Raw genomic sequence first — 12,747 nt, 5'->3', positions numbered from 1 at the left:
CCTGTCCTTCATTCTGTTTTTAGTTCCTTCTCCTCTTCCCACAGTCCCCCAGTTCACTCTGCTCTTCCTATGGTCCTCCAGCTCACTCTGCTCTTCCTATGGTCCTCCAGCTCACTCTGCTCTTCCCATAGTCCTCCAGTTCACTCTGCTCTCCCCATAGTCCTTCCTCCAGTTCACTCTGCTCTTCCCCCTCCAGTTCACTCTATTCTTTGCATGCTCTTCCTTGCTGAAGCTGCTTTTAGCTGTGGTCCTACCTATGACCTGAGTCCCCCAAAGTCATTACATTCTAAGTAGTGCTTTCCTGGGCTGGAGGCAATCCATCATCTTTCTGAGTTCTCTAAGCCCACTCATTGCCTGACTCATTGTCCTTGGAGCACCTTCCTTAACCTCAGGTGTCTCTCTAGCCTAATTCCCACCGATGGGACAACACAAAACAAAGGAAAATGACCAATTTAAGTTCCCAGGGTGGGAAGCTACACTTGGACTCACCTAAAGATTTTTTCCTCTCTCTAGAAAAATATCAATATGTACATATGTTCATAGCATCCCCCACATCTCCCTGGACACATAGTACACAGAAGCACATGGACTTTGTGTATAGAGATTTCCACTCATGTATCTGCGCAAAGCTGAGTCCTCCTTAGTTCAGCCTGCACATCCCTATTCCACAGGCAGTGTCCAGCGAAGAAATGAACAGTGAAGCACAGGAGCAAACAGCCCAGCAGCCAGGTGTGAGGCTCCTGGAGCTGGGCGTTAAGCATATGTTCTTTGGAGAGAGCTTGACCTGGCTTCAAGTCTCAGCCTGGCCATTTTAATGTAAGTGGTCTTATGCAGATCACTTGACTTCCCAACTTCAATGCTCAGTTCCACAAAATATCTCCTTTAGGAAGTTTGGAGAAGATTTTTGTTTTGTTTTGTTTTTTTATCTCATGTGTTTAGTGGCTGTGGCTATTAAAACACTAAATAGGTGGGAGCTGTAACTGTTACAGTTGAAAGCTTCAGGTGCCATAGGACTGGAGGGGGCACAAAGGACAGACTGTCCCCAAACGTAGATTTATATGAAATATAGAGAGATTTTATGGGACTTTTTATAGATGAGGTCAGTGAAGTCGGGGGACATGTAGTATCACAAATAGTCGGGTCACACAGAGTCAGGCCAAGATTGCAGGTGTGTTTGGCCAGGTTCAGCCCAGGGATCCTTTCTCCAAAGGCATTCTCTTGCAAAGGATCGGTATTTGGACGTGCGGGTGCTCCCCTGATGCACCAGTAAGAAAAGAAAAAGACAGGGTGCCTATCTGAGTCTAGGTGGATACCACCATTCCCAGTTGCCATGACAACCGCAGCTTGGTCTAGGAGACTCAGAGCCGGCCCCTCCCAATCACGCAGCGGACGTGACACGTGCGGCGGGGTCACGTGTTGTTGTTGGGGGGCCCCCCGAAAGCTGCTTCCGGGTCAATGCAGGACACTGGGCTCTGGCGGCCGGAGAGGGGGTCGAGGTGAAGCGGAGCCGGGCCGGGGCCGGCCGGGAGCAGGCCGGAGGCCGAGTGGCGGCGACGGCGGTGACCCGGCGGGCGGAAGCGCAGCCTGAGAAGCCGCCGCCTCCCGGGCGGAGGGGTGAGTGTAGCTCGGCCGCTGCTCAGCTGGGGCCAGAGGCCCGAGGTGTGCTCTCCTAAGAGGGGCAGTGGGGGTAGGAGGCCAGACCTGGGACCTCCGGGAGGACTGAGCATTGGCAGAGGGAGGCTGGGCAGCGGGAGTGAGCTAGGATGCTTCCAGCCTTCCTGAGGCCTGGGGTACCTGGAAGATGCTCCCTTGGTGGGAAACTTAGCTTTGAAACCCTGAATCAGGAAAATATGTGTCCCCATCTGTAAGGTTTGGTGTCGTTGGGAAAGAGCAGCCGTTCCTATACTCCTGGGTCACTAGGCCTGTCCCTTCCCTACATGTAGTTTGATAGGAGTTTGGGGGACCATATATTTGCCCCAAGTCATAGTAAGATGGGGAGCTGTCAAGAGACACCCATCCTGGCTTCTTGGGAATGGAGTGAAAGGATTTGGGGTGGGCTGTGTGTTGAGAATGTAGAGTACAGGCTTCTGGGGCTGCTAAGAGGAAGACAGCCTGGGTTTTAAGGAAAGGAAGAGTTGCCCCTTAGGGACTCAGGCAGCGGTTGCAGAAGTTGTAGATGAGGAAAAGTTGATTGGAAGAGTTGAACTGTTGACAGACAGTGGAGGAAGGAGGAGCTTCACTCCAAGGTTGCTTAGCTACACTAGTTTGTAGGCACCGCCTTAGGGCTGGCAGGACCTCAAGGGCAGCTAAGGGCTTGGCTGGGACTTGTCCCTGTTCTCTCTGTTTTTGCCTGGGCTTTTGTGTGTGTACCAAGGAGCTCTTAAATGGGTTTCTATGGGTCCATCCTGAGCATAGAGCTTGAACAGATTGTTTGGGGAAGGTTGTAAAACCTTTGGGGTCAAACACAGGCTTAGCTGGGCTTGCCCCTGCTGTGTTCATTCTTGGTGCCTGCTTCTGTGTCTGTCTCTGTAGTTCTTGAATATGCTCATAGGCTCACCTTGAGCCGGGGCTGAGGATTAAGTCTTTTTAGTCAGCCAGGGTCCTTTGGCTGTAGACCAGGTTCTCTATGCAATGACTTTCTACCTTAAGAAAAACCAAAAACCTGACAGTAATAAGGACATTATGATCTAGTACCTATACCTCCATATGAATGAAAAGTTTCACAAAGTTGTGTTTTTGTGTGTATGTGCTTTGTTTTGATACAGAACCTATGGTATGGTTGGCATTGAACTTACTGTGTAGCCCAGGCTAGCCTGCTTCTCACTGTACTCCTGTCTCAGCCTCCCCAGTGCTGAGCTCAAAGGCATAAGACACCATGTCTGGCTTCACACAGCAGCGTTTGTCCTTATTAGGTGCCTTCTGCTTATTTCTTTCACTGGAAAGAAAAGAAAAATGCTGACTGAATCCCACAAAATCGATTCACAGGTCACAATTTGTGGTTAGAAAAAAAAAAAAAGCCAATTTTTTGCCTATTTCTTTGGTTAGTCAGTGTCCCTGTACTGTAAGCTTCTGGCAAACAGGTGTCACTCCAAGTTGGTGTGCTCTTTGGATGGGCCAGCTTCCAGCTTCTGTTGACTAGGTGTTATCACACGTTTGGTCCATTTCCTGAAGTACCATAATGCTAATCTTTGATGAAATTGGGTGCAAGCGTGTCCTTATTTTCTCTAGCCTTTGTTTTGCCTGAGAAATACATCAGGCCTACTTCCATTCAGCCATGTTATCTTTATGTCATACTTCACAAGCATTTTATTTTTGTGTTCCAGTATTAAAAAGAGCCACTGAGCTGTGGGGCTGGGGAGAGCCCCTGCTCTTCCAGAGGACAAGAGTTTAGTTACCAGGACTCATGTCAGGGGGCTCACAACTGCCTGTAACTCCAGTCCCAAGGGGATCCATAACCTTCCTCTGGCCTCTGGGAACCTGTACACATATGGCATATACTCACACATATATATAGCCACACACATACACATAAAAATAAAATCAATCCTAAGAAAGACATGAGAGAGAGAGAGAGATAGAGATATATATATAGAGAGAGTCTGATTTGCCTTTCTGCTGTTTGATGCCATCTCAAGTTCTTCAGTAGTTTTTAGATGATGGTCTTGCTTTCTGTCTGTAAAAGGCTATAAAGCTCACGTGTTGATATACATTTTAAATGATCAGAAATTGAGTATAACCTTCAGTCAGGGATTGCCTAAATTTCTCCTATGAAGATACTTTTCAAATGTTTACAAAATAGATGAAGGGCTGAAGAGGTAGCTCAGTAGGTAAACACTTGCCCTGCACGAGTGAGGACCTGTATTCCCTAGCATCCTCCTAAAGAAGCTGGGTGCAGTGACATACCTGTAATCCCAGCACTGGGGGATCAACAGCAAGATCCCAGGGGCTGAATTAGTGAGCTGTCCAGGCTTGGTGAGGGACTGTCTCAAAACATAAGGAAGATAGCTGACATCTATTGCTGGCCTTCAAACATGGGCACCCATCTGCAAACATGCGCACATCCACACAGAATAGATGAAATCCATAGAGAAAATGTTAAAACAGTACTAATTCTTTTTTGTTTGTTTGTTTTTCAAGACAGGGTTTCTCTGTGTAGCCTTGACTGTACTGGAACTCCCTCTGTAGAACAGGTTGGCTTCGAACTCAGAGATCTGCCTGCCTCTGCCTCCCAAGTGCCGGGATTAAAGGCGTGTGCCACCACCACTAAGCCAGTATTAATTCTTAATAAACATCAATAGGTGTTGGTGAACAAAGTGAGAGCCCTTCATGTGTTGCTGCTTCCTTTGAAAGTTGTCACACAGCCTGTTGCTGCAGGATGTAATGTAAGGAGTCTTTCTCTGTCCCGATAGCCAGCTCCCAAATGATGATAGGGAGACTTCTTATTAATTATGAAAGCTCTGCCTATAGCTTAGGCTTGTTCCTAGCTGTCTCTTATAACTTTAATGAACCTATTTGTATTAATCTACGTTTTACTGTGTAGCTTTTTACCTTTCTTTCATTCTGTATGTCCATCTCCATTTCTTTTTGGTATCTCCTCTGCTCCTCGATTATCTCCTTCTACTTCCTCTCTCTGCCCAGAAGTCCCGACTGGCTATTGGCCGTTTGGCTCTTTATTGAGCCAATCACAGCAATATGTCTTTAGGCAGTGTACAAATATTCCATAACAACATGACATGTCACAGGATGTTGCCTCAGTTCAGTAACTCATGACAGGATGTCTACTGACGGCTACCTTGACAGTGTTGCTTTGTGTTTGGATGAAGATGAAATTCAGAGGCACAGTCACCAGGAAAATGTTGCCCAGGTTAAACCTCACCCCTGGAGCACTTCTTCAGTAGATACTGTATGAACGCACAGGTCACTGTCAGACTGCTGCTTATAAAACAGGGCTCCTGTCTTCACTGTTGGCTTGTGACATGGCTGCTGTTGAGACGGGTTATGTGGGCATGTGTGAACCATCTCTGAACATTGCGTCTTCTGACCAGCCAGATACTGCTTGTTTTAAAGGACGTTTTGTAGTGGGTGTCAGGATCACTAAGGAAGATCAGGACTCGTTTCTTATCTGGGGGGACTCATTTGTATGTGTGAATAAATGACTTTGGAGAACTCACTGGGTGTGATCCTGTGTCCTTTTAAACGTTTATTTCTTCTCTTGACCCTTAGACCCACAGAAGGCTCTTCTCTTATGAGTTTTGCTTCCTAACTGCTGAGGGTTTGGAAATTGAATGCTTGATATTGTTGGGATTCTGTGTAAAATGAAATTATGTTGCTGTGAATAATGGTGTGTGTGTGTGTGTGTGTGTGTGTGTGTGTGTGTGTGTGTGTGTGTCTGTCTGTCTGTCTGTCTGTCTGTCTGTCTGTCTGTCTGTCTGTCATCTTTTTCTTGATATTTAAATGGTATAACATGTATGTGAGCTACTCAGGCCAGTCTACACATTTTATTCCTGAACTGTGTTTTGTGCAAGTGCTTCATGGATCCTGGGTCTGCCCAGCTACATAAGAGACCATCCACATACACCCCTCCCCACCCCCTACTACCAGTACTGGGGATTGAACCCAGGGCCTCACCCATGGTAGGCAAATGGTCTACCACTGAATTATATACTCCAGAAAGAGTTATGAAAAGTAACTTGGAGCTGATAGTGCTGTGATTTGGGTTTAATGGGTGAAAAATACTTCTGAGCTGTGCCCTACATGCAGTTTGTCATGGAGCTGCCATTCCTGATTTTTCTCTTGGGGCTTAGATCTGTGCTTGGCCAGCTGTCTTGATGTGTGATCCTTGGATTACACTTGATCTTGCCCAGCTTTGTGACAGAATTCTTACAGAAAATGTGGTTATCTTCAAAGACTGATTAACTAGCTGCTTTCCAGTGCAGATGCCCAGTTGTCAAGCCCCCAGTGTAATGGTTGACATCCAGGGCCTTCTCCAGCTTTCCTCAATTTTCCTTGTGACTGTCATTCCATTTCCCAAAGCAGGGGCTCTTCTTCATTGTGCCTCCCTTTGCCTGTAAGAGGGTGTCCCTTTCTTTGTCAAATCCTGTTTCTTCTCGCTTCCTTTCCTATAACCTCTTTCATGTGAAGTCTTTGTGCTTCTGTTCCTGTATCAGAAATACCCAGTGGTCAGGAGGCTCTAACGTCACCTTGAGTCTCGCCACCTTGAGTCTTGAAACCAGCAGCATTGTTCACAGAACAAGTGAATCCTAGTTGACAGAACGAAAAATTAAAAAGTAGATCCCTGATCCCTTCCTGGGCTTCCTGAACCAAAATCTCTGGATGGATACAGGAATATATGTCTTAGTGCTCTGCCCCCTGATTGTTCTGCCCAGTAAAATTGAAGAGTCACCAGCCCAGCTTGATGCTTTAAACTATAGCAGGTACACACAAATGATTTTTGAGCATATGATGTTTAACGAACTGAGCAATGTCCTATTTCAACAGGCTGGTTTAATTTTAGGGCTTTGAAGTCAGCCTCCTTTGGACTGGCTCTGTCAGTCACTAGTCAAATGACCCAAGCCTTGTTTTGCTTGGATTTTTTGATCTCGAATGGGGTTAATAGCGCCTTTTATGAGTGTCATGAGAGTTAAATGAGATGGTAATGGCAAGCAATACAGCATACGCACATAGTAAACTCAGGTTTTATCTGCTGTTGTGAAGACACTTGGCTTAACAACATTGTCCTGGTCATGAAACTGATTGATCAGGAGGCCAGATTCCAGCCCCATCTTCACTAATACAGGAATTGCTTGTATGGTTGCAGGAATTCGGCCCTATCATATTTTCCACATTAGGTCAACAGATCCAGGATCTATGCAGTAATTAAAGACGTAAGGATGTTCTTCTGTCTCTAAAAAGATTGCTATTAAAGTAGCATGTTTAATTCCCCTTTTAATTTCCCCATTGCCCAGTGAAGAGAAGGTAAACTCCATAAACAGAGCCCCTTGTGGTGGGATCACAGCTGAAGCCCACCCTCCGGGCCCCTTCCATTTCCAAAGCACACCACAGCAGCCGCACCAGTCCCTCGCATGACCTGCATCTGCCATCCACTTCTGCATAGACACCAGCGTCCCCTCTTTCCCATCTGGTCTGTTTCTAATGACTCCCTTTCAGGCCATATTATATGTGACCCACCTTCTTGGTGCAGTTAGTCACACCCTCCCTGTCCTCGGAGTGCTTTGCCCACACTTCTGTATGAACTTTGTGTAACCCTGGCTTGTTGGGAGTAGGGTTAGCCTTGGTTGTGTTGCCAGCTGTTGTGTGTACATAGTCCACTCAAGAGGGAGAGGATGCTGGTGATGTGTGTTAGGCCCCTCATTGCCATGACTTCCCTTCTCTCAGTGTTCACAATAACAACTATTTACTAGTGCCTTACTATATGCTAACCACTTAGCTAGATGCTTTCATTGAAAGAATTTTATTTCGGAATGGTCACAACAGCTCTAAAACAGCAATGGATAGCTTCACTTTACTGTCAAGGACACAGGTATAGGAAGGTAACTTGAATAAATTGCCTAATAGTCAGAATAATCTCAGAATTAAATGAAGCCTCCTTTTTTTCTAAAAAAATAAAAATTTATTTTTATTTCTAATTATGTATATACATGTGTGTCTGTGTATAGGTATGTACACAGGAGTGGAGGTACCTGTGAAGTCCAGAAGAGGGAATTGGATCCCTTGGAACAAGTTGTATGTGGTTATGGGCCTCCTGGCACAGGTCCTCTATAGGAGTAGTCATGCTCTTAACTACTGAGCCATCTCTGCAGCTCTTGGAAGCATCTTCTTAAGGTTAAAGTAGAAGATTAAACACACACACACACACACACACACACACACACACACACACACACACACACACACACGCCAGGAGATTTTTAAGTAGTTATGTTTTCAAAACTCAGGATGGTGTGGTATGAAGATTTGATCAGTGGTTCACTAACCATCCTTAGGAAATGTACTGTTGCTGATGGTGTTGGGATTGTTCTTAGAATAATGCTTTTCCAGTGATTTTGCAAATTCATCTTCCAAGTCTTTTGTGATCCTCTTTAATGTACTTGATTTTCATTTCACTGTGGGTAGATACTGCATCTTGTCTATTCAAAATAACATTCCGTTTTCCATTCACCCATCCAGTACTTGCTGTGTGCCAGGCCCCACTGTGGTAACATGCAATGGGGCTGACACAGCCTCACTCTGGTGGAGGCTAACAGATCCACCACAAGAAGTGCCCTATAGCGTAGAAGAGGATGCGGAGTCAGTGAGTGAGGACATCGACTCTGGGTTTGTATTTGGTAGTGTGGTCAGAGCCAGCCTCTTTGAAAAGGTGACATTTTCTTTAAATTTGAGACACTTGAATGCTGAGATGAAGCTCTCAGCAAAGAGCCAGCGAAGGGGAAATCAGCTTGGTAAGTTTCAGAAGTAAGAGGGAAAGAGTGGAAGGAAGTGGGTTAGAGAGATAAGCAGAGAGCAGAGTTCAGGAAACCTAAGTAAATAAAGCCTGGAAACTACACGGTGGAGATTGGTTTTATTCTAAGTGAGAAGGAGGCCATCAGCATTTTGAAGAACACCACTTGCCTTACACATTGAATAGCTCACAAGAAGATAGCAGACACCGGTGAGGAAACTGTTGCTCAGAGTGGTGACTAAAATGATGAAAACAGGGAGGACAAAGTAGATTTGGATGCGATGCTGATGGATGTGATGATGAAGTGACAGGAAGAGCAACCAAATAGGAAGGAAGAGTTCTGATTTTGCCCCAAGTGAAATCATCTAATCATAAGCCTCCATCCTCCAAGGGTACCTCCCAGGGGTATTGCTGTTACTGCTGTGCTCAACTCTCAAACTCTCAACTCCACTCTTCTCTGGTTAGTTATCCTATGGATTGTTTTTTATTCTCTCTCTCTCTCTCTCTCTCTCTCTCTCTCTCTCTCTCTCTCTCTCTCTCTCTCTCTCATCTCTGTGTGTGTGTGTGTGTGTGTACAGGAAAATGTGTATGGAAGCCAGAGGGGTCTGGTATCTTCCTTGATTGCCTTGATTGTTGTTGTTGTTCTTTTTCTTTTGAGAGTGGGTCTCTAAGTGAATGTGGAGCTGCCTCAGCTAGACTGGCTGGCTGCCAGACTCCTGAGAGTCTCCTATCTCTGCCTCCTCACTGCTGAGGGAGGGGTGTGTGTGTGTGTGTGTGTGTGTTGAAGATGGCACCCAGGTCCTCATGCTTTCCATAGCAAGCACTTTGTTAACTGAGTTCTTTTTATTCCACTTAGGTATATGATCTGAAATGATTATTTTTCCATATTTTGAAATTTGTATAAACTGTGATACATATATACATGTGTGTGTGTATCTCACAGTTTTCCTTTAAGTTTTTGGGACTGAATTCCAAACCCTCAACATTGTTTTAAAAAGTATTCATGTTGATGAGGAAGCTTAATGAGCTGTTGTTAATTTCCATTGCTGTATAATGTTTTATTTTATGTCTATGTTTTAATAGATCCATTTGCTCCAGGACTTTTGCAGTTTCAAAGTGCTGTTTATGGACATTCTTACCTTTGTGTCCTGGTGCAAATGTACCAGTTCTTCCAGAGCAGTGACAGTTCTTCATATTTTTGTTGCATAACTGTAATTTTGCTACTGTTTTGAATCTTAATGTGTTTTCTGATGGTCTTAGGTGACCCCTCTGAAAGGATCATTTGACTCCTACAGGGGTTATAATCTATGGGTTGAGAACTATTGCTGTAGATCTTTCTTAGAGAGCTAGAGTTGATGGATCAAATGTTATTTCCAGGCAGGACCTGGTGGTGCATGCCTGTAATCCCAGCACTCTAGAGGTAGAGGCAGGATGATCACAAATTCCAGGCTAGCCTGGGCAAACATAGTGGGACACTGTCTCAAAATGAAAAGTGATATGTTTATCTTCAGTTTTGCTGTCCAGAGGTATATTGTGTTATAACATGTACGTACCAGGTGTACTCACACTAGTCACACTAGAACTCTCTACAGTAAAGGAGTGCTTTTCCTTCAGTACTTCTGCCATCAGAGTTTTAAACTTGTGTGTGTGTATGTGTGTGTGTGTCTGTGTGTGTGTGTAAAATTGCAAAGATTTTCATTTTTGTCTGGATTGTTAAGGGTGATCATCTTTTACATAGATTCATTAGCCCATTGAGAGTTATCTCCCATTACCTACTTGTTCATGTATTTTATTAGTTTTTCCATTGGATTTTAATTTTTCTTGTTAAGAACAACTGTTTATATTTTATGTATAGTGCAAAATCTTTTGCCAGTTTCAGATGTGTCTTTTACATTTTTAATGTCTTTTGATGATCAAAAGCTTTTAGTTTCACTGTTCAGCTTCTTTCTGTGCTGTAGATGCTTTGTTGTGCTGTCTAAGTCAAGGGCATACAGCAGTCTTTAGGGGGAGCTCCTATTTGCCTCCCTGGGGAAGCTTGCTCTTGCCTCTTTTCAGCAGTTGAGGTTTTCCCTGCACTGCTCCGAGGCTAGTGTTCAGTTTCTTTTCTCCACTCTTTATTTTTTTCCAGATGTATATTCACTGTTCCAGGATTAATTATTGACTGGTTTAAGTTATTCCTGCTGATTCTCTTCCCTTTCATGCCTTATTTATGTGGGCTAGTTTTCTCTTCTCTTGGTCTAGTCTTCTTTCCCTAGAGTTGTTCTTAAATGAAGCATAGTTGGCTTTCTGCAAAACTACCCTGGGTTCATGAATGTGGAACAGTTGATCCCACAGGAAATACAGGTTAGTTCCTGTGAGTTTGTGACCCTGAGGGCATGGCCTGTCAAAAAAGCAATGACAATACACTACCTTCTTCTGTATGAATCTGTATGAACCCTTGTTTGTTCATTGGTTTCCAGTGAATTCACCACACTGTGATTTGTCTTGAGTGTAACTGTCTAACAGGTGTGCTTGCTCCATGAGCCTCCTGTGTCTTCAGAGCACATACCATTTCAGCACTAGTCTTGGGAGACATCTTAAATAGTGACATCAGTAGAAGCACAAAACCCATGAACAACCTAGATCCCCAAATGGGAGCTTGTTTACAGAATGAGAGCTGGGACCAGAAGGCAGAGTCCCACCCAGTTCTGTGTCAGCTGCAGGTACTCATTGGGTGACACACATTTTCAACCCTCTGCATGTATCCACGAGTAGCTACAGGAATTCTGAGTGTTGATTTGCAGACACATTTTGGCAAACAGATGGGTTTGAGACATGGAAGCCATGCAGAATGGAGCTGTGAAATACTGGAGATGATTTTTTAGGAGATCATTATCTTTAGCACTGTCCTTGTCATACATATATCTCAGTAATGTTCTATCTTCAGAGAATAATTTAATACAATGACTTTAAAATACTAAGTTTTCTGATTGACATATGCCATTATTGCAATAAAAAGACTTTCTTTTTCTGGAGGATACTTTTATTGAATTTATAATCATGGCATTGTACTTAGTACATGGGTTTGAAGCAAATTAGGAAAGATATTCAATTCTTACTATGCTATGTTGAAGACAAATCTAAATTATTAAACCCTACTGTAGTGACTCATTAAGATCATGTTTTTCATGGGCATCATTAATAATTTAAGGCCTGCTGGGCAATGGTGGTGCATGCCTTTAATCCTAGCACTCAGGAGGCAGAGACAGGTGGATCTCTGTGAGTTTAAAGCTGGCCTAGTCTACAGAGGGAGCTCCAGGACAGCCTTCAAAGCTACAGAGATACTGTCTAAAAAACCAAAATAAAAATAATAATAATTTAATTCATTTAGCAATGTGTGTTCTCATGAAACTTGGTAAATGATTACAAGAAATGTATAGATGATGATTTAATTCTTCATAAATCAGATCTCCAGTGCATTTATTACAACTTTCCTATTTTATACTTTAGGCAGGTGGAAAGGTGGCAGAAAGTTGTCCAGTTAACAAGGAAGGCATTATAAACATTGGGCATTTTTACTGTGCTGTCTCATTAATTGGCATCAGTCAGCATTGTCATGGGCCCTAAGAAGCTAGATCAAATCTATTTAACAATAATTACAAGTAAACGGCCCAACCCCATGCTCTTACTCCCATGGTCACTCAAAGGTGATAATAGTGGTTGGGTAGTGGACATGGCAGGACACCAGCATCAGTAGGTGCCTCTTGTGCTAAATGCTTTCCCTGGTGTGGCTCCATTTGTTCTTCAGCAATTCTCTGAGGAAGAAGTTTGGGGCACTCTATTACTCCTTCCCATACATAAGCACATGAAGGCTTGGAGATCGTCAGCAACTTGTCTACAGTCACACGGGGTGGTAGACCCTGTCTTTAGTTCCCAGCAGCCTGTCTCTGGAGTTGGCACTCACTGCCCATAGTCAGCAGGACTGAAACACTGTGTGGGAAGGAGCTTTCCACTTTGTTTTCACATGTAAACTTTGTTATACTAAGTGGCTGTTCTAACATCTGGAAACCGCTGGTTACAAGAGTGCTTTGTTATCTCCAGAAGGCTCTTGAGTGATAGTTAGCTGTCTGTTCCTGGTGAGACTTGGCCTTCCCTTGCTGCTTCTGTAGTGCAGAGATAATGAAGTAATCTGTAGACAGCTAGGTAATGACCTTAAACTCGTGTGTTACAGCTGCAAGTAAATGTGCATAAGCAATCCATTCAGAGGGGGATGACTGCACTGCTGTTCTGGGGACAGGGGTTGGGAACAG

The 12,747-nt window shown here is 44.1% G+C and overlaps 1 protein-coding gene across 2 annotated transcripts in view; it reads left to right on the top strand.

The window, feature by feature from the left end:
- Positions 1–1,398: 1,398 nt before the first annotated feature.
- Positions 1,399–12,747, top strand: part of LOC100753259 (tubulin-specific chaperone cofactor E-like protein) — a 142,815-nt gene continuing 131,466 nt past the window's right edge. Inside the window, exon 1 of one of the 2 annotated variants that reach the window (XM_027411879.2) lies at positions 1,399–1,614. The gene's annotated coding sequence lies outside the window, so the exon portion shown is untranslated. The remainder of the gene's footprint in view (positions 1,615–12,747) is intronic. The other variant, XM_035443595.1, reaches the window with a different exon arrangement.

This window comes from Cricetulus griseus, chromosome 4, assembly GCF_003668045.3.
Source record: "Cricetulus griseus strain 17A/GY chromosome 4, alternate assembly CriGri-PICRH-1.0, whole genome shotgun sequence".
Lineage (NCBI taxonomy): Eukaryota > Metazoa > Chordata > Mammalia > Rodentia > Cricetidae > Cricetulus > Cricetulus griseus.
Note: the sequence above shows the minus strand (reverse complement) of the source record. Positions and strands in the feature narration are given on the sequence as shown.